Raw genomic sequence first — 18,226 nt, forward strand, 5'->3', positions numbered from 1 at the left:
ATGCAGCTTGTGCCTTTACCACTTCAGAGCCAGCTTTTGGGGAGAAGGTGACCCTGGGCCTCTGCTCTTGGTATCCTCTCCTGTCCTTTCCTTCCTTGACCCCCATGCAAGCCTGCTCAGTCCTTTGTCTCTGGGGCGATCACATGAGTACACGATTGTTGCCCAAACTGGGACGTTCTGGTGACAGCAAGGGATGCATGATGAACTATGACATGAGGCTGCAGCAGGAACTGGACCCTCTCAGGCAAATACGCAGCCACTGATTTTTGCTCCAACCCGAGTTGACTCCAGTATTTTAATCTTCCACTGGAATTTTTCTTTCATGGATTTTCTTCATATTACTGCAATTTTAGGAATTAGAGAAAAGATGACAAGATATATTTGGTAACATAGAAATTCCCTCTACTCCTTAGAAGACAAAAGAATAATTTCCCTGGCTCTATCATTTATTTATTATATGATTTGTGGAAATTCCTATAAACTTTCTGTAGCTCTATTTCTTCATTTGCATAAGGCAGTAATAATACTGAATGATACTAACAAGAAAAGTTGTGAATATTTCATGAGAAAATTCATGATGAAGGGGCTCCGCCAAATGTAAAATAGCTCCTAAATAGCGATTGTTTTAATCATCATAACTGTCATCATTATTATCAGCTTCTACTCTAACAAAAGCTAAGGGACACTCTGAAACTACATGCTGAATTATTGATCTCTGTTCATATTCATTTTTAATGTCATCAACTTGTTGATAATATACCATTTAACCCTTCTAAACTTCACTTGAACAAAGGTTAACAGGGAGGTGTGAGTTCGGAAGAGAGTGGGCACTCAACATAGACTGACTTATGATGAAATCTGCATTCCAATATTTATGAGGCATGAACATTTTCCAAACAGTGACATGGGAAAATTTGTTTCCTTGATTTTCTATGTTCAGCACTCCAAAATCTAACATGGCAACAGGGTAAATGTGGGGGCATCACTAAACGAACATGCATGAAAATGCATTTACAATCTCAAATCTCAAAATACGACATGATGAAGTTGCAAATGGGCAATTTATTCTCAATTACAGAAAGCGCTGGAGAGATTTTCTTTTGTGCTTTTAGAATAGTGGAGTGGAGGAGAGGTCCTGGGAACAAACGCTGCAGGAGGAGGTCTGTGCTGGGAATCTACGTCAGCCCACACTTTACGACCAGGGGAAGTGATCTCAGACTTCTGGGTGTGACGAGGAAACTGGCTGAGCTAGATTCCCTCTAATATTCTTTCTAACACTCTAGCATCTTGTGATTATTCGAGAAAGGAAACACGATTAAAAGTAGAGCAAAACACAGCTTAAAACCCCATTTACCATCGCATTCTTGAGTGACTGAGGAGGGAAGGAGAGCCTCTCCATTGTACGCTCCTCTTTCATGTCTTAATGATGATAATGTGACGATGATTATGTTGATAAAACATGCTGAGAAAACCTTTTTGTGTATAGAATAAAATGTTTTCCATGGCATTTTTCTTTCCCAGTGAGAATTGATTTGAATCATGATGCCTTACACACAATTTCCTTATCGGTAAAATAGTCATAAGAATGAGATGAGAGATTTGGAGTCAAATAGAACTTGTTTCTATCTGCCAGACAGAGCTCTGCCAAATTCTAGAAAGTATCCTTATTTTCTCCATCTGTAAAATGAGATGAATACCTTATCGTGGAACGCAACGTGTGGTACTATGTGCAGAGCACTTACCTGGGTGCCTGGAACACAGTGAGGCTCCAGGCCACGCATGCTTCCTTCATTCAGACTGGCACTCACTGCTGCACCCTGGCCCTTTTTGAGCACCTGGGTGCAATGACAAAATGAGCAGTCATTGCTTTTGCTGTCAGAAATCTTAAAGGCTAGTGTAAAGATATTAATTAAATAATGGCACTAAGAAAAATATAACTGAAAACTTTCATAAATGCTCTTATCAAAGGAGAAAACAAAAAATGGAGGTCCATAAAAGAACAGATGACAAAGAGCTAATTTGGTCTGGGGATTTACGAAGTCTTCTCTGATAAAATTGTATTTGATATAAACTCTGAAATAAAAGAACGAATAAAGTTGATGTGGAGAAAGAATAGGAATAGCTCTGCATGTAAGCAGAATAGGAGATGCAAAGATGCGGGGCAGGAGGTGACCTTGGGTGGGATGACTGGGCACAGTGAGCGAAGGGTAAGTAGCAAGTGATGAGGTTGCGTATGCCTGAATCACAACCATGGGTATGATTCAAGTACGTTCCTGCTGTGTTAAAGAAAGCAGGGAATGAGCTAGCTCAGGGATTGGTAAGGTTTTTCTGCACATGGCCAGGTAATACATATTTTAGATTTTGCAGACAATGGTCCCGGTCACAACTATTCAACGCTGCCATTGTAGCATGAAGCAACCGCAGACAATACATCAACAGGTGGGTGGGGCAGTGTTCCAAAAAGCTGAACCTTGATTTTCTGATAATTTTCACATATCAAGAATTACTGTTCTTCTCTTGATTTTTTCCAACCATTTGAAAATATAAAAATTATTCTTAGCTCACAGTCTATAGTTGGCTAAACTGAGCTAACTAATTGTTGGATTTTTTTTCTCTAGGCATTTTACGTTATGCTCAAGACATGCCAAGGACATAGGTAGGAGTGGTAGGGGTGAGTACATACCAGTGCCAGCCTCCACTGTGCCCACAATCTAAGCTCTGATCTAGCCAAAAACTCCGAAAGAATTAACAACCGGCTAATTGAATGAAAAAGTGAATCAAATATGAACTGAATGAATGAATGAAGTGAGTGGTTACAGGAAAGAAAGTCTGATGAGCTGGATCCAGCTTACCCATCTTCTTGCACTTACATTTGCCGGACAGTTCTTACAAGCAAAGACTCACTTTGCATAGATAATTAGAAACATTTTGTGAGTTAAGAGAGAAGAGAGGCTGGCCTGAATGTTACTATGGAGCATGGGCACATTAAAAAGGATCCAAAAAAAAAAAAAAAAAGTCTGCTGGTCTGTGCTGGGAGAGACATCTTCCAATTCCCCCAAAACTGAGTTCAGCCAAGTTGGCATATGCAAAAGCTTCACCATTTTCTCTTTCAAAGAAGAGACCCGTCAGGGGAAAAACAAGAAGCCTAGCGGTTGAAGAAAAACGGAAAGAAAACACACAATTGCTCTTAGTCTGTCATTTCCCCCACAGAGTAGTAAATAAGAGCTTTGATACATAAAAGCAGTTATCAAACAGTAACAAATTAGTTCTTCACCATCTGTGATCCACGAGAGGGGGTGACAGTTTTAGTGCAACATTTTAAAATATGAAATCAACTATTTATGAACTGGGTTCAGAGTCTCTGTGTCTACCCGGCCTCTTCAAGCACAGCCACAAGAAAGCACTGAGGTTTTCAGCTAACAAAAGCCATCAGTGGTGGCTCCTCTCTTTAAAATGGGCTAATTACCGCCTGACATTTGTAAACAAGATGTTTCCTCCCCTACTGCAGCTTGCCATACTCACATGCTTTCACTTCCTTTAGAGAAACCAGCTTCACACAAAAGGCTAGTTGTCAAAAGACCCTCAAGGCACAGGAAGCGCAGCTCCCTTGCTACCTTGATCTGGGTTCTGGCCAGATGCTCCTTGATCAGCCTGGATACTGCGGTGCCCCAAGTCTTGCCCTTGGGCTCCTCAGTGATGCTACTGGAGCCTACCACCTTCCTGTCAATCAAGCCAGTCATCCTCAGTTCTCCAGGATCGTCTGTGTTACTTGGCTGTGGCTGACTCCAGGCAGGGCCCAGGCAGGCTTGACCAAGCAGTGGGTCTCCCAGGTGGCAGGGAGCCCCTCGTCCTCCTCTTTCTCCCCTATCCTACCTGAATGTTCGCTGGAGAAATCAGAGGGTGCCAGACCCTGATCCTCAGCCAGGGTTGGACCCGCAGTGCCGCCTTCATCTTACCTCATGCTGTTATGTGAGACTTCTGAGAAGGGTTGCACGTCCTCAAAGGAGCTCCTGGTTCCTACTTTGGGGTCTGGGCATAGAGTTTATAAATGAAAGTATACGGTTTTCCAGAAACTGAGGGGGAGAAAACACCACTGGATGTTCGATCTGATGCCTCTTCTGTAAGACATTTCCTCCCTCCATGAGTTATTGTAGATTTCCAGTCCAGTTCCTTGCCTCTATCTCTTGCTCTCCTCCTCCTCCTCTTATTTCTCCTTTGTTCTTTTTGCCCAGCAGGAGCAGCCTGAAAGTAAGTAAATAACAACTTACTACATTTGCTATTTACTAGAACAGTATAATAAGAAAACAACCAGGTTTGCAATCAGAAAGAAAGTGGTGTTCAAATCTTGCTTTGGTTATCACCTCAGCGTGTGTAGCAGGAGAGTGACTTCAATGTTCTTTGCCTCCATTTGCTTGTCTGTAAAATAGGGATGGTCAAATAGATCAAATGAGGGCATATATATGAGCGTGGTTATTACATGCCTGGCACATAGAAAGTGTTTGTATTCGTCCATTTTTGCATTACTATAAAGAACTACCTGAGACTAGGTAATTTGTAAAGAAAAAAGTTTAATTGGCTCATGATTCCACAGGCTTTACAAAACGCCTGGCTGTGGAGGCCTGAGGAAAGTTACAATCATGGAAGAAGGCAAAGAGGAGGCAGGTATGTCCTATCCTCTGGAGCAGGAGGAATAGAGAGCAGGGGGAGGTGAGGAAGAGAGAGCAGGGGGAGGTGAGGAAGAGAGAGCAGGGGGAGGTGCGACACACTTTTAAACAGGTAGATCTCATGAGAACTCACTATCATGAGAACAGCAAGGGGGAAATCTTCCCCTATGATCCAGTGGCCTCCCACCAGGCCCCTCCTCCAATGCTGGGGATTGTAATTTGACATGAGATTTGGGTGGGGCCACAAATCTAAACCATATCAGTGTTCAAAAAATATATAAGCTAAATTTGGTTAGGCAATGAGAGTCTATTTCATGTGGGCAGGTGACTTAATCTCTCTGAAGTTCAAGGGAAAGCCTGTAAATGGGAACCTTTTACAAACGACAAAGTGCTATGCAAGCAAAGGACAGCATGACACTCTGCGAAGTCATTGTGATACCTTACAGTATTGATACGGAAGTGGGGCAGGGAAGTGCTGGGAAGGGAAGGGCATGGTCCCTGGCTAGGGCTCCACACTGGGCTTGTGCCCATTGGCCTCAATGAGGACAGGCGCTCCTGTTTTCAAGCCCAGGTGTTGCATTTCCCAAGACCACTGTGGCCTGCCACACCCCCATCCTGTGCCTATAAAAACCCCAGGACCCTGGCAGGCAGAGAGACAAGTAGCTGGACATCGAGGGGAACACATCAGTGGACAAAGACACAAGTGGCTGGACATCAAAAGGACATCGGTGGAAAAGCACACTGACTGACCACAGCAGGCCAGCAGGCCATTGACTGGCAGAACAACACGGAGTTTGGCCGGGGCAGGCGGAGGAGAACCTGGGCAGCTGAGCAGCCCGACTCCATCTCCCTTCTGGCTCCCTCATCTGCTGAGAGCTACTTCCATTCAATAAAACCTTGCACTCATTCTCCAAGCCCACATATGATCAGATTCTTCTGGTACACCAAGGCAAGAAACCCCAGGATCCAGAAAGCCCCCTGTCCTTGGGATTGAACAGTTAAACACAAGCCACCTGCGGATGGCTAAGCTGAAAGAGCGCCCTGTAACACACGCCCACCCACTAGGGGTTCAGCAGATAGAAACATTCATCCCTAGACACTGCTGTGGGGTCAACCCCACAGCCAGCCCATCTGTATGCTCCCCTAGAGGTTTGAGCAGTGGGGCACTGAGGAAGCTAGCCACTCCCCCTGTCGCACGCCCTGCCTGGGGGACAAGGGAAAAATTTTCCTGTTTCAATATCAATGAGAGGTCCCTATCTGAAAGTTACTAAGGCCGTTTCTTACAGCTTTATCAGCCAATAGACCCAAATGCACATTGGTGGTGACTTTTAAAATTCCTTAAAAGGTTTTTGACACTATGACTTCTTCACATGGGAACTTGCAATGATTTGTTCTTTGACCACTGCTTGGCCAGGTGCTGGCTGTAGGAATATTCCTATGCTGACTGGTTTACACACAATCAGACTATTGGAAGAGGCCTGATCTTCAGGAACTCTTGTCTGGAAACTGGCTGGCTGCAAATCCAGCACAAAGTGTACTTTTCTTCCTCAGCTCTGAAATTAAAGGGTATCTCTGTTATTTATTTACAATATTTATTTTGTTTTTTGAATTACTAACATAATTCAAACCAAATCAAACTCAAACCCAGAAACAATAGCCTGATGAATTTCTAAAGAAACTTTCCAAAATAAGTCAATGTTCTTGGCTTGGGTTACGTTTGAGAAGTTTCCATCCCTTAGGAAGAGTTTTGATTTGTTTCTTTACTTTGTGAATGTTAGAAGGCATTAAGAGCCATTACACAGGGGATCCCATTGCCTAAAATTGGAGATGCTGGTGACATCTAAAAATTTAGAGAAATGAATCATAATGAGAGTTATTTATTAGGCACTGAATAGTTTATTATATGCCAGGCACCAGGTTATACATAATTAAAATATTTTAACTCTAATGTTATTATCTCTATTTTACAGATGTAGTAACTGAGATTCAGATAAATTTTATAACTTGTATTAGATCATACATAATTGAGGCAAAAATAAAACTGAAACATTTCTACTTCATTCCCCATGTCCTTTTAAAGACTACACCAAAAAACTGTTAATACATGAATTCAGTAGAGTTGCAGCATACAGAATCACCATACAAAAACCAATTAGTCCTCTACATACTAAAACAAACTGTCCAAAAAATAAATTAAGAAAACAAGCCCATTGAAGATAGCATCAAAAAAATAATAATAAAGTACTTAGGAATACATTTAACCAAGATGGTGAAACATCTGTGCACTGAAAGTTATAAAACAATGAAAGAAATTGGAAAAAAAAAAAAACCTACAAATAAATGGAAAGATATTCTATATTCATGGATCTGAAAAATCAATATTGTAAAAATGTCCATACAATGCAATGGAATCTATGCATAAATAATCTTTATCAAGTTTTCAATGGCATTTTTAAATAGAAAAAAACAATTCTAAAATTCATGTGGAACCACAAAATACCCCAAGTGGGTAAAACAATCTTGAGAAGGAAGAAACAAAGCTGAAGGTATCACACTTAACTGCTTTCAAATTATATTACAAAGCTATTGCAATCAAAACAGTATGGCATTTGCATAATGACAGACACATAGACTAATGGAACAGAATAGAAAGCTCAGAAATAAATCCATGCATATGTAGTCCACTAATCTTCCACAAAGACACCAAGAATAAACAATAGAGAAAGGATCATCTTTCAGCAAATGTTGGGAAGCTAGATATCCACATGCAAAAGAATAAAGTTGCATTTTTATACCATACACAAAAACAAACACAAAATGAATTAAAGACTTACCTATCTTTTATTTTCCTGATACCTTCCCCTCATTCCTGAACTGCAGGAGACTGAGCCCCTACACACTTTTGTGATGTCATCACTGGGTGTGTTTATTTGATGGTTGATTTTGCTGTACCCAGAACCTCCTTTCCCATTTTCTAATCATTTTATAAGGCATGCTGACTCTTTTCTCTTCCCTTCTCCTTTCCCTGGGAAAATACAAGGAATAAAGGCTGATTGGTACTGAAAGGAAAAAAAAAAAAGAGTTATATGTAAGACCTGAAATTGTAAAATTTTTAAAAGGAAAAAATAAGGAAAAAGCTTCTTGACAGTGGTCTTGGCAGTGACTTTTTGTATGTGGCACTGAAAGCACAAGTAACAATAGCACAAGTAAACAAGTGGGACTCCATCAAACTAAAAGGTTTCTGCACAACCAAGGAAACAATCAGCATAATGGAAAGGCAGCCCACAGAATGGGAGAAAATATTTGCAAACAATACATCTCATAAGGGGTTAATATTCAAAATATGTAAGGAACTGATACAACTCAACAGCAAGAAAAACAACCTGATTTAAAAATAGGCAAAGTACACGAATACACCTTTTTTCACACATACAAATGGCCAGCAGTTATATGGAAAGATGCTCAACATCACTATTCACCAGGAAATGTAAATCAAAGCCACAGTGATATATTACCTTACACCTGTTAGGATGGGTGCTATCAAAAAATCAAAAGGTAATAAATGTTAGAGAGGGTGTAGAGTCATAGGAACCCTTATATATTGTTTGTAAGAATGTAAATTGATAGAGATATTATGGAAAACAGTATGGACATTCCTCAAAAAATTAAAAATAGAACTACCCCAAGATCCATCAATTCCACTTTTGAGCATGCATTCAAAGGAAAGGAAATCAGTAGTTAGAGAAGATGTCTGCAGCTCCACATTCACTACAGCATGATTCACAATAGCCAAAATATGGATAAAATCTAAGTATCTGTGAACAGATGAATAGACTAAAAATGCGATACACACACACACACACACACAAACATACATATATGTCATGGAATATTATTGAACCTTAGAAAAGAAGGAAATCCTGACATTTTGCAACAACATTGTTGAACCTGGAAAATGTTGTACTAAGTGAAATAAGCCAGACACAGAAAGACAAATACTGCATCATATCACTTCTATGTGGAACCTAAACAACTTGACTTCTTGGAAACAGAAAGTAGGATGGTTACCAGGGATTAGGGGACAGGAGAAATGGGGAGATATTTGTCAAAAGGGCACACACTTTCAGTTATAAGATGAATAAGGGTCGGGCACGGCAATGCATGCCTGTAATCCCAACACTTTGGGAAGCTGATATGAGAAGATCTCTTGAGTCCAGGAGTTCAAGACAAGCCTGGGCAACATAGTGAGACCCCATCTCTACAATTTTTTTTTTAATTAGCTGGTCATGGTAGTACGTACCTATAGTCCCAGCTGCTCTGGAGGCTGAGGCAGGAGAATCCCTTCAGTTCAGGAGTTTGAGTCTGCAGTGAGCTGTGATCGTGCCACTGCACACCAGCCTGGTCAATAGAGAGAAACCTTGTCTCTAAATAAATAAATAAATAGATAAATAAATAAATAAAAGATGAGCACTACCTAGAGTTCTAATGTACAGCAGATAACTACAGTAAATAATAAAGTATTATGTACTTGAAATTTGTTAACAGAGTAGATCTCAAGTATTCTCACCACAAACAAATGGTAACTATGTGAGGTTATACGTATATTTATTAGCTAGATTTTGGCAATCATTTCACAACATATACTTATATCAAAACATCACGTTGTACACCGTAGATATATACAATTTTAATTGCCAATTAAACCTCAATAAAGCTGAAAGACAGAACAAAATTCTTTCCACTTAACTTCGTCACCCTTCCATCCCTCATGCACACACGTGTTAACATCGTGTTTTCCTTTTTCTTCTTTCCCTCATGTATTTTCCTAATGAATATTTTCAGTTAGCCCCAGTAGACACTGGGAAGTAGCAAAGGGTCTTCCCAGGAACACTACTCTTTTCCCAGTAAATTACTGGGCACCACCTTGCCTGTCTTTAGTATACTTTTCATTCAGATGTATTTACATCAGCCCTCAGCATGCTATATGCATCTGAGAAAATTCATTGAATAAGGTATAATATAACCAATTATTATATGTAAGGGAATTATTTTCATCATAATCCCAAATCAACATCCCAACTAAAAAGTCCATTCAGAACCATTAAAAATGCATTGTGTGAATGAAACAAGTGAAGAACTGAAAATGGAAAATATGATTCAAATATAAACACTACTTCACTTAAAACCCAACAGAACCTCATTCTCACTTCTAAACTAACTCATTTTCACTTTGCTCCTGTGGTTACTAAGAGACATGATTTATTGTAAACTGTATCTCGGGGCTGCTTCCTGAGCCAGGAAGAGAAGTTATCTTTGACATTCCTTGACCTTCATCCTACCTTGAATTAAATACCAGACCTGTCGATTCTACTCCTCTACAAGGGTCCACTTCTCTCCGCTGTCACTACCCCAATCCCCACTTGAATTCCCGTGTAGCCAGCTGATGGACTTTGCTTCTACTCCAATCCAGACTCCCTGTGGCAGCATAAGCGAGCCTTCTAAAACACATCTGGAAACACTGTCCCTGCAGGAAACTCTTTAGTGGCTTCCCCTTCCTCTTAGGTCACATTGAATCCATGAGAAGGGCCCCCAGGTTCTTTCTCACCTGGCCTCTACCTCCCTTGCAAACTTCATCTCTCTTTGCACACTACCCCACTGTCTAACTCTACGTTTTAGCCAAAATGAGCTTCCTTCCTTCTTTTCTCCCTTTCTCCTTCTCTTCATTACCTCCCTTCCTCTCTCTTCCTTCACCCTTCCTTTAATTTTTTTTTCAGAGCAGAATGTGCCTCTTGCCTTTTCCTTCAGCCTGGATTAGCCATGCCTCCTATAGACCTAGCCAGCTGAGATGCAGCTTCGAAGCTCTGGACTCGAGTTGTCCTTCTCTGGGAAGCCTTCCCTGTCCCCTCCTCTAGTGAGGTAAGACACTGTGGGCCTCCTCTGTCACAGCATCTGCCTCGCTTGATGGCCATTGCTTGTTTGGTTGCTTGTCTTCCCCACAGACCCAAAAGCTCCATGAGACAAGGCTCCGTGGTTTTCTCACCATCAGCGTACTGCGTCTACCTGTAGGAACAAATGGATTTTAAATGTATAATACCATTCATAAAAATGCAATGTGCTATCTAACTTGAAGGCACACCACCAGCAACCCCAGGGAATTTGGGATGGAGCTAGAATCAGAGCCCTTCTCTTGAGACTCCTCATTCAATACTCTTGTAAGTTTGGGTTAAAGAAAGGAGCCTGGCATCTCAGATTGAGTCTCAGCAGCATCATATCCAAGCAGAGTGACTTTAATCAAATAACTCCTTGAGCCTCTGTTTCCTCGTCTGTAAAATGGGGTTAATAATACTCTGTCTGCCTCTCAGTGATGTGAGGGGGATCTATTGAGATAATGTGAAAATGCATTATAAATTTTAAAATACTTTAAAAGGTAGATTATATTGGTTAGAGAAATGAAAAGAATACCAGCAACCCCCACTCCGTGGAATAATAGCTAACACTTAACATATGCCAAGGGTGGCTGCACCTCCAGCCTCCTCTTCCTTCCAACCACCCCCGGCTAATGAGGTGTCTTCATGCCTACAGCAGTGTAGAGGAAGAAAACTGATGGGAAGAGCTCAAGTTTTCATAGAACCACACTTGCATGGCAGGAAGCCAATACAAAAACAGCCCAGCAGACACCTTGCTAAATCGCCATGTTGAAGAGGAGTAGTGATGGTCATTATGGTAATGGAACAGCAGTGGATTAGATTCCTGGGGCTCCCATAACAAATGTTCACAAACTCGGTGGCTCCAAACAACAGAAATGCCTCCGCTCACAATTCTGGAGGCCAGAAGTCTGAAATCAGGGTGTCGGCTGGGTAGGTTCTTTTTTGGGAACTTGGGGGAGAATCTGTTCCTCACCTCTTCTGGCTTCCAGAGGTTGCCAGCAATTCTGGGCATGCCTTGGCATGTAGTGGCATCACCTCAGTCTCTGCCTCTGTCTTCACTTGGTGTTCTCTCTCTCTCTCTCTGCCTATCTCTGTTTTCACTTCTTATAAGGACACAGGTAATTAAATTAGGACCCACCCTAATTGAGGATGACTTCATCTTAACTAAACACATCTGCAAAATCACTACTGTACTTCCAAATAAGATCACTGCTATGGATTGAATTGTGTCCTCCCAAAAGTCATATTTTGAATCCCTAACCCTGATATGACTGTATTTAGAGACAAGGCCCAAGGAGGTTATTAAGATCTAATGAGATTATAAACATGGAGCCTTGACCCTGCAGTGCTAGTGTCCTTAGAAGAGGAAGAATTGTCAGAGCTCTTTCTCTCTGCCATGTGAGGACATAGCAAGAGGGCAGCCATCTGCAGCCCTAGGAGAGAGCCCTCACCAGAACCCAAGCCTGGTACTGTACTTCCAGTCTCCAGAACTATGAGAAGTAAATATCTGTTGTTTAAGTCACCCAGTTTGTAACATTTTGTTATGCAGCCAGAACAAACTAATACAAGCACACTCTGAGATTCCCAGTTGTGATAGTTAATACTGAGTGTCAACTTGATTGGACTGAAGGATGCAAAGTATTGTTCCTGGGTGTGTCTGTGAGGGTGTTGCCAAAGGAGATTAACGTTTGAGTCAGTGGATGGGGAAAGGCGGACTCACCCTCAGTCTGGGTGGGCACCATCTAATCAACTGCCAGCGTGGCCAGAATAAAAGCAGGCAGAAGAACGTGAAAAGGCTAGACTGGCTTAGCCTCCCAACCTACATCTTTCTCCCACACTGGATGCTTGCTGCCCTAGAACATCGGACTCCAGGTTCTTCAGCTTTGGGACTCAGATGGGCTTCTTTGCTCCTCAGCTTGCAAATGGCTTATTGTGGGACCTCACCTTGTGATTGTGTGAGTCAATACTCCTTAATAAACTCCCGTTTATATATACATCTATCCTATTAGTTCTGTCCCTCTAGAGTACCCTAATACACCAGTGAACATGCGTTTTGGGAGATATTAGTCCCCCCGGTAGTGCTGGAGAACTCCACTAGCTTTTCTTCTTCAGAGACTTTGTTTAAGAAGGCAGAGAAGACAGTAAGTTATTTATAACGATCTTCATTGATATTTGGAATGGAAAGCCTCATTTATCGGAAAAAGTACTTTACAAGGGCTTCCTCGTTTCTCAGTAATCAAAGACAAATGAGAAATCTATGTAATAATGAGAATAATGGTTGTTCTTATTATTATAGTTCAACTGATTTGGGGGATAAGATTTGGTTTAGAAACGTTTGCCTTTCATGTGTTTGCAGTTTTGCTGGTTCGGAAATGTTATTTTTGTTGAAGTCTAGTGCTGCTGCCTCTGCACATGCACTCATTATCCCATTCTTGAATGGACATATGGCACAGAAAGTTCAGAAAATACTGCCCAATTTGTCTAAATACCAATTCATGGCCTCATTCACCATGGGGCCCATTGTGCTGGGAGAACACAGCTGTATAACCTTATCAACACTGGCCAGAGGAGTGCCCACGAGTTCAAATGCTAATCCAAAGCCCATATTTGCCTTGGCACAAGGTTGCTGCACACTTGGAATGTGCAGGTTGGTGAGGGACTTTGAAATGGTTGGAAGACAGAAGGTGAGAAGAGGGTGTTCCTATATCCCTGATCCCTACCTAATTTCAAAACCTGTGGCCAACTTTCCTATGCCAGGAAATTGGAAATGAGTATTTTTTTCTGAAATTTTTCTTTCCCATTCCCAGCTGATTCCCATAGCTCTTATTTCCAAAGTACGATAATGAGAAAATTACTGAACTAATATTTTCCTCCAAGGTGAAAGTGGTGTTCCTTTCTTAAGTCCTATCTTCCATACATGTGGGGAACAGGAGAACAAACACAGAGAAATCAAGTCTGGGACTGCCTGCTCTTCATCCTGGATCTGCAGAAACTGGGGACTGGGGAGCATTCAGTCAATTTAATGAATGAGTCACTTCTAACAAACAGTATGTGACAAAGCACTAGAATAATATAGAAAGACCTCTTCTCCTTAGGAATTCATTAATTCAATCAGTGAATATTAATTGAGCATTTTCTATGTGCCAGTGACTATGGTCCTCAAGAAAAGATTGAAACCATCATTCTAGCAGTAAAAGAGCTTTTAATTATGGGAGGAACACACAGCTTTACTCTTTACTACCTCTATAACCTGGGGCGATTTACTTAACTTTCTGGGCCTTGGTTTTCAAACCCACATAATCAAGATATTGATAATAATAATAATAACAACAGTGTAGTATGGAATAGTTACGAGGATTGAATGGATTAAAATTAAAAGAGCAGGTAGGACAGTTTCTGGAGGAGGAGTAGGAAGGCACCTTGGGGGAATACATGGCATATGATATCCCACTAAAGGTGTAATTGTGCTAAGGCAAACATGATGGCAAAAGTTAGGTTGGTGCAAAAGTAAATGGCAAAAATCACAATTACTTTCGTACCAACCTAATAAAAGCAGAAGGTTTCTATAAGGACATGAGATGCAGCTGAGCCCATTATTATCACAAGAGTTGACCTGGGCATAGGGTGTCTGCGAATGGGCCTCTGATGAATACAGCACTTGCTTTTGGGAGGCTCCCCATCCAAGGAGACTGTGACCCATGACAGCACACTGTGTAACACGTGTTCACAGCCTCAGACGACCTGTGCTTCCTCACCTCTAAACTCACCTGTGTCCATTCTTCTGGAATGTCCAGCAGTCATTGGGGCCCTCAACTTGGAACCCTGTCTGCTGTCTGAGTGTTTTATTGCGAACACGTGCTGCTGATGTGTTACTTTTTAATAAACAGGATGTGCTACTGATGTCTCTAGGTCATTTCCAGCTCAAATGCACTTTATTGTCTTTGTCAATAATGGCATTTGGGTTCCCATTTCCACTCATATAAAACAGCTGGTTTGTGTGGGGGGTGGGGATAGAAAATGAGAGAAGCACACTGCAGGAGTCCGCAGACTGGCGTTTCTCTCTGGCTTCCCTCCTCATGACAGATGCTGTCCCTCCTCATGATAGGTGCTGTCTCAACCTAGGGAACAAAAGGGATTTGTTTTGTTTGTTTCTTTCTCAAATGCTATATCAGCCAAGGAATGGGGACAAGAAAACATCAAGAGCCACCGTGGTGTCTGCAGTCAAGGCCTCAGCAGGGCACGTGTTACACAGTGTGCTGTCACGGGTCACAGTCTCCTTGGATGGGGAGCCTCCCAAGAGCAAGTGCTGTATTCATCAGAGGCCCAGAATGTGAGTGCTGCAGAACATCTGATGTGGCAGGTGTCTGGTAAATGCCTAATGGACAAGTGATGCCAGATGCCAGGGGCCGAGCAGAGCTCTGGCACTTGGGAGGCAACTGGCCTGTCCAGGCAGAGCTGGGCAGGTTTTCTTCCCAGGGTCTCAAGCCGCTACTGAGAGTACAGGTGACTCTTGGACAGATTCCACCCTGGCTCACTGCAGGGCTCACCCCAGCCCAGAACCCTAAGCAGAGGGCATCCACAGGTGTGAGAGTGTGATCTGCTCCTCCCAAGAAAGGCAGGCTTGCTCTGAGGGGATGGAAGGCCCCAGGGCTTGCAGTTTCAGAAGCCAGGAGGAAGAGCCTACCTCCCCCAGTTTCAGAGGGGCCCCTTCTACTTCACCGCCCTTCGTGGGGGATGTGAAGAACATCCAGTGTTCTCAGGTCCACCTCTTCACCTCCTATGAGATGCTTGAGAGAACAGCACAACTTTCAGGTGTGCAAGTCTGCGTTGCAGAGTAAACAATGAAAATAGTCCCATTAAGTGTGGAGGGAAAGAACAGGAGCGACGAGGGAAGATTCCAGGTCTATGGCTGGCCCTGCCATCAACTTCCTGTGTGTCTGGGGGAAATCATTCAACCTTTGTGGGCCCATCTCTCCATCTATCAAAGATGAAAGCCACCTGGATGGTGTACGAGGCAGCTTCAGCTCTGGTTTCCTGTGCTCTACTCCCCAACATGGGATCATCTTCCCAAAGATGTCTGCTGGTGACTCGCGCCATCCCTCTCTATTTCTCTGCAATTCTCCTCCCGGGGCTTTGACCCAGGGACTCAAATATGTAAATGCTTCCTTTTTTCATCCTCCAACAGAGTTGCTTATCTGGTTCAGTTCTAATTGCAACTAAGTCGAGCCATGACAAATTCAGTACATTCTGTTTCTGCTTCAGAAATACCTGGTAGTATTTCAAATGCAAAATTACAAAGAATTCAGACATCAAAGTGGCCAAACCATGTGTCCTGTGTTACTAGCCTATGTTCTCTGTATCTACTCAGTGATTGGGTTTTAAAAGTTGGTTGTAGTTTCTGTGGATTGCAGTAAAAAGCTGAAGATTACCTAAAATTGGGATGGTTTGTATTTAGTTGCTAAAGAAAGTCCTCCTTAACAGAATAGAATAATTACAAACAGATCTTTGCTGTTATTTCTTTTTCAAAGAGTGTTTAACTTTTAATAATTTTATTCAGTTTTAAGCCCTAAGCAAGAACATATGGAACAATTAATAATATTTATCTGTTAAATGAGCTTTCTCCCATGTAACCAATACTTTGAACGTATAATTTGTATGACATACAGTTTTCCCTAACCTAAAATTGGAAAACCCTTTAGCTAGTACACCAAAATGTCTGAGCTGGAGAAGTTTTCATTAATTTGCACAAGCAAGCATGCACCAATTCTTGTTTGGATTAAATTTTTTATAACTCTAATGGAGAAGTTGGAGGAGACCTACTCCATTTCTTCAAATCCCTTTGCATCCAACTTACATTTCTTAGACCTTTCAGAACATGTAATATAATCCTTAAGAGTAGGAAGCTGGTAAATCAAGATAATAATTTCTCTCCAATTCAACTAATTTCATAGTAAATATGGACTCTTACTATTTTCTTGGCTTTGGCTGCCATGTTTATGTATATAGTTCTTCAACTCCAGCAGTACTTTTATTCTCACCAATAAGTCTGTGTCCATTTCTTCAATCCTTTATGTAAAAGGATATAGCATCTTCTTCACATACAGAAGGAGAGAGTTTCCAACAGTTATTTGGAAAGATCAGCTCAGTCACCTAGGCACGGGGATTGTGTCTCTCCCATCCTCCCCTCTCAGATCTTCATAGGAATAAATAGAGGGTCTTCCATTCACTGCTTCCAAAAGCTCATGCTTTCCTTTCCTTTGATTGTATTTCAGCCTTGCCTTCAGTCCCCTTCACTTCCATTTGAATGAGATGGATTTCGGCATTCTCCCCAACCTCACTTTCCCCCAAAATTCTCAGTTAATGATTCCTCAGATTTTATCCTGTCACTCTTGGTTTTCTTCTCTCTTTATCCCAGGCACAGAAAATCCTATGTTCACCCAAACCAATCAAGAGCGCCTACTTCAATGTTTATCTGTTAGGCACACTTGGAGTTAGTCACTCATCCCCAGGGAAAAGGTAGAGTCTTTTCCCACTCTACCTTTCAGACCTGGCAATGCCTGCATGTTCTACGAATTTCCATGTGCTCCCTGCAGCCAAGTTCACTTCTGCAAATAAGCTAGTGAAACAGTGTTCACCACCAACTCTGTGATCTTGGATGTGCAAATTTCTGATTTTCTTATTTTGCCTTTTTCTTCATATTCTCTTACTCAGTTACTAAGGTTTTTTGTGGTTCCTTTTATCATTTGACATGTGCCTTTGGAATGGTACTCATTTCTTTGTTGAGCTGGGTAAGAGGTGAGGAGGAGAAATGTTCTATCTTCTTTTCTTCATCGAGATCTAATTCACTCAAAATATATTCCTATAGCTAATAAATGATCATTCTCTCAAGTTGATGATCTCATGCATGTTCAAGAGTGCCATATTTGCAGCATTAGACTCAAAATACTAAAAATTTAAAAAACATAAATACAAAACCCAGTACATGGAAGAAGGGTCTTCTACGTACTGAGTTTTGAAATATGCAACAGAAACCAAGAGATGTGTCCAAGTCATTATATTCCTAATTGTCATGCTTCTTATTGTACACTCTCCACATTTTGAGAATTATTTATTCAGGAAAAGTCACTCATTCTTTCCACAAATATTTACTAAGCAATTGCTAAAATTTGTGCAGTGTGCCAGGTACTAGAGATGCAAAGATAGAACCCTCAAGGAAGACCCAGCAGACATAGCTTGTAACTAATGATTGCAATGCAATATGTCACTCCATTCACGGAGGTACTTAAGAGGGTTACTGGAACACAACCAGCATGCTCAGAGGTGTCAAGAAGCAATACATGAAGGTGGCCAGACTTGGACTGAGACTCCCTGGACAAACAGGAGTTGACTGGATGTACAAGTGAGTAAAGGCATGAAAGGCAAGATAAAAGGTATAAAATCCCTCAAATCATATCAACTCAGCAAACTAATGTCCTGACACCAGATTTCCCAAATGTCTCTATAGTGATATGGTGAGGGGTGGTGGGGCAGGATGCTCAGGTAACTAAATAGCTGCATGGTCAGTTTTCTTAGGTTCAGTTTGTGTCAATGCTGAAACCAGATCACTGGATTCCTGCCTCTGGCTCTTTTCACGTT

At 41.7% G+C, this 18,226-nt stretch overlaps 1 long non-coding RNA gene across 1 annotated transcript in view; it reads right to left on the reverse strand.

The window, feature by feature from the left end:
* Positions 1-4,400, reverse strand: part of LOC112604984 — a 61,352-nt gene extending 56,952 nt beyond the window's left edge. The window contains exons 1-2 of the long non-coding RNA XR_003115317.1: positions 4,362-4,400; positions 1,698-1,835 (exon numbers count right to left, since the gene is read on the reverse strand). This is a non-coding gene — a long non-coding RNA (uncharacterized LOC112604984). The remainder of the gene's footprint in view (positions 1-1,697; positions 1,836-4,361) is intronic.
* Between the last annotated feature and the right edge of the window lie 13,826 nt (positions 4,401-18,226).

This window comes from Theropithecus gelada, chromosome 13 (genome assembly GCF_003255815.1).
Source record: "Theropithecus gelada isolate Dixy chromosome 13, Tgel_1.0, whole genome shotgun sequence".
NCBI classification, from domain to species: Eukaryota; Metazoa; Chordata; class Mammalia; order Primates; family Cercopithecidae; genus Theropithecus; species Theropithecus gelada.